Source organism: Triticum dicoccoides, chromosome 7A (assembly GCF_002162155.2).
Source record: "Triticum dicoccoides isolate Atlit2015 ecotype Zavitan chromosome 7A, WEW_v2.0, whole genome shotgun sequence".
Lineage (NCBI taxonomy): Eukaryota > Viridiplantae > Streptophyta > Magnoliopsida > Poales > Poaceae > Triticum > Triticum dicoccoides.
The window spans coordinates 13,443,998-13,447,915 of NC_041392.1; the positions used below are offsets into that span (position 1 = coordinate 13,443,998).

General features: G+C 37.7%; 1 long non-coding RNA gene across 4 annotated transcripts; it reads left to right on the forward strand.

Moving 5' to 3' along the window:
* The first annotated feature begins 17 nt into the window (after positions 1 to 17).
* On the forward strand, positions 18 to 3,679 carry LOC119327483. 4 transcript variants are annotated; one of them, XR_005158534.1, is made up of 5 exons: positions 18 to 292; positions 1,136 to 1,726; positions 1,868 to 1,933; positions 2,070 to 2,206; positions 3,104 to 3,379. It is a non-coding gene; the product is annotated as an uncharacterized LOC119327483 (long non-coding RNA). The 4 variants fall into 4 exon arrangements; XR_005158533.1 differs by lacking the exon at positions 3,104 to 3,379 and adding an exon at positions 3,600 to 3,679 and having other exon boundaries at positions 1,136 to 1,933; XR_005158531.1 differs by having other exon boundaries at positions 1,136 to 1,933.
* The last annotated feature ends 239 nt before the right edge of the window (positions 3,680 to 3,918 follow it).

Here is a 3,918-nt window from a genome sequence, read left to right on the forward strand (position 1 = left end):
CCGCAGCAGCACGCCCCCGATGGCCGAACGACAACAGCAGCACGCCCCCGACTGCCCACTCTGACGACGATTCCTGCGGTCCAGATGTTGCTAACTGAATCCTTCGGCCAGGCATCTTGCTCTCTTATTTTTCTTCATACAGGGCCGATCAATTGTCATGGTGTCCTTAAGCACAATTCACAAGCTTCCCCGTTATCTCTGGGTTATAGATTTGTTGCACTCAATGGAAACTGGGAGCATTACTCTCCTTGACTGGAATCAGTGGCCAGATTATAGATCACACAAGCTGTTGGTGAGCTTTTCCTTTTGATTTATATATCTCTGGGTTATAGATCATCTCCTACTTGCTAGAATTTATTTTCTGTGCCTCTGATAACTCCATGTTCTGTTTGTTTTATTGGCATGAAAATTACTTTGAAAATATACCTTCTGATCTACAATGGTATGTTATCAAAAATTTTGTCTGAATATTGTGTCCGAGCAAGCACTATGGGACATCAATCTTTGCAGATCCAGTCATGTCAACATACCCATAGGATGCCTTTGAATTTTATCTGTGCCAGCAGACCATACAGATCTAATTTTGTAGGTTCGGTGATACATCTGCTCTCATGTCATGCAAAACAGCAACCTTCTCCTTCTTTAATTATATTGTGATTTTAAAAATTAGCATTGGTTTGAGGAACCCCTGGAATAATTGAAGTGGGGTTAAAGGGAGAAGTTCGTTGTCTGACCAGTTCTGAATATTTCACAGCCAAATGGCCTTTAGAATTCATGCATTTTTACTACCTCCTCCAAATTTGCTACAGTGTAGTAATAAGTTAAAAGGAGCTACTATCTGTTCTTGAGGTTAGCATAGCAAGATTAACTGGTGGATGACCGGATGCTTATTTCCTCTTGTTTGCTATATGTCATGATTCATGGCCTCCATATGTTCAAATCACGACTCGGGGGCATCAGTTAGTGGCGCATATACTCCGTCGTTGTGATTCCTTGAATGATGTTCATTTAGTCATTTTATAGATTTAGATATCGATTTTTAAGCCTTATGCTCCTTCCATTTTAGGATCTGCCAATTTTCATTCTACTGTGTGTAGCGCTGCTCACATGAAACTCATCACTCATTTGCACACAGGTTAAAGATGGAGATAAAGACATGCTTTTGTGACCAAGGGGTGGAATTCTTTTCAGCTTACAGAAACCTTCTTACCAACATCGCTTCTTGCCGACGCACCAATCTTTAAAAACGAACTGATAGCTACATGATTTTACTTTGTATTCCTTGGTTTAAATCATGTATACAGTGTAGTGTTTGCTTTTTGACAATTTCTTATTCACCTGTATGCTTTCTTTTGCAAGTTCATTCCCAATCTCTAATAGCCAATTAATGACTGCATGATCTGGTTCTGCTTTAGTGCCCTCAAACTGTACTTTCAGTTAGATGCCCATTGAATAATGATTGCTTAATCTTCCTATCATTTTCCTTTGAAATTGTGCTTCACAAATAGTAGTCAAACAAGACTACCATTTACTCAGGCCATGCTTTCAATCCCACGCCTATTGACTAATGATTGCTTCTTCAGGCATGGAAATCCCTGTGCTGACGGTGCTTGCAAATATTTTCAGCCATGGAATATGTGATGTAAGGTGCAGGGGAGTATGCGTGTCCCCATTGGCAGAGATCCCTGCTTTTGAAATTTTTCCGTTTAAAATTCAGATATGTCGAGTTAAGTAAAATTCAGTGGTGAAGAAAGTCTTACGATGTACAATTATTTTAGTGTAAATCTCCGTTGGAAAAAAATCAGTTAGTAAAGAAGGAATACATCATCCTTTTTGTTATAACAATGTTTATGATACTTTGTTGCAGAGAACAAAGGGGTTGTAAGATATATGGCATAACATGATAAAAAACAATGAAATCTTAGGTAAAGAGGTGAGACTCGCATATATGTAGACTTATTTTCTTCCCTGTAGAACAATAGCTTTTGTTAGCTAAAGAGGTTAGACTCACATGAGTTACCTTTTGGCCATATTTTAATGATTTATATTATGCTGTGTTGTTCTCTTAGATATGCTTGCTGCTCCGGTATCAAGTGAAGATCTTGGTTCAATATGCTTGTCCAGCGCCTGAAGTATTTGGATGAACAGTATGTCAATGTCAACCTACATGATGATGACTTTTTCTACGCCGAGCATTGTGATCAAGGTATTTCTTTCTGCACACGGAAATTAAAATGTGTAGATGGATGAAAATGGAACATAAATTAAAATGTTATAGTTTGGAAAACACTTGTATGCACAAATAGTTTCTACTGGCTACCTCCATAAGTAGAGCACAAGCCTTGGTTGATATGACATTAAACTGTTGGATGACAAAAACCAATAACTGGGATCCGTTGGAACAAGAAACTTCAACTTGTAATGCACATTCGCCATCAATTGATAATATGCCTGGGCATTAGGTTTATGTAAATTATATCATTAGGTATAATTTTTTGCTTACAAACATGCTCTGAACTGAGATGTGTCCATCTGCCTACAACACCAAGATCCATAGAGCAGACAGGCCAGAAGAAATAAGATTGACCTTTTTCCGGAGAAAAGAAAATGAATTGCCCTAAGTTGCAATGATATGTTGATGGGAGAAACTATTCATGACAAGTATCTCAAATATCCCAAATGTTAGTGTAGTTACACGTATTTCTTAGACCGTTGTTTATATGTTTGTAATGTGATATGTTAAGATATCGCAATTGTGGGTTGCATATTTTTCACGTGTAAGTTTAATTTGCATGTTCGACCATTAGCGTCACAATACTTATATATAGCACACAATCTTTGTGAATAGAGGTATGCTAAAAGCTAAGGAGAGGGCTTATATCTTTGTGAATGCATCCATGTAGCTAGGCGATTAACGGAGAGTCGGGTAGAAGCATGTTGACGATATAGAATAGTCACAAGTATACCGTTTATTTAACAACAGTGCATAGTTAGCATGTATAATAGTCTTATACTGTAATATATATTATCTTACTTTTGTTGACATCTTTTGAGAAATTTAGTCACAACCATTCAAGAGCTTGTTCTGTAACTTTGTATGCAGATGTCAAAGAAAAAAAAAATCCCTGTTGTGGTGTGTGCATTATGATTATCCTTATACAGTGGGCACAACTACTTGCTGTCCGGATAAGCTTACTCCTTAATACTACTCTACATTTAGGAATGCAGTGAGTATGTGGTGTTTTTTTCTTCTGATGTGCAGAGTGGTGCAGTTGGATAGTTGTTCAAGATAATTTTGCCTGAAGTTTTGATATATTTTTATATTTTGATATAATGTGATCTGCCCAAAAAATAGACAAATATGAAAATTATATGGTCATTGGATGATCTGGTTAATTGCCATTCAAAGACATGAGATCAAAAGAATGTTTCCTTGATGTCCACTTTTAATGAGCTAATAATAATTATCTTTTGGCCTTGTTTTAGTTGAACCGTGCATTGCGCATTGCATTCGAGGTTATTAATGTTTGGGATGAACATTCAATTTCTTTTCATGTCATTCTTGATGATTAGTTCCATTGACACAAATATTTTTTTAGGGGACAACAAAAGTCAACCAGACACACACTAGGTTTTTTTAGGGGACTTGCTCTGCTGAACAACCAAACACACACTAGCTAGGGGACTCGCTCTGCTGAACAATCCGCTCTTTCATCACTACAAGAAAGGAAGTCATGAGGCACTCTCTCGCAGTTGAGAAGAGACAAGCATTCTACATGCCTGCAATAGTTTCAACCCACAAGACATGAGGTCCATGTCATTGAAGCTGCAAGCAAGCATTTAACATGCAAACAAGCATTCCACATTGCCTGCAATAGCCCACAAGACATGAGGTACATGTCATTGAAGCTGCAAGCA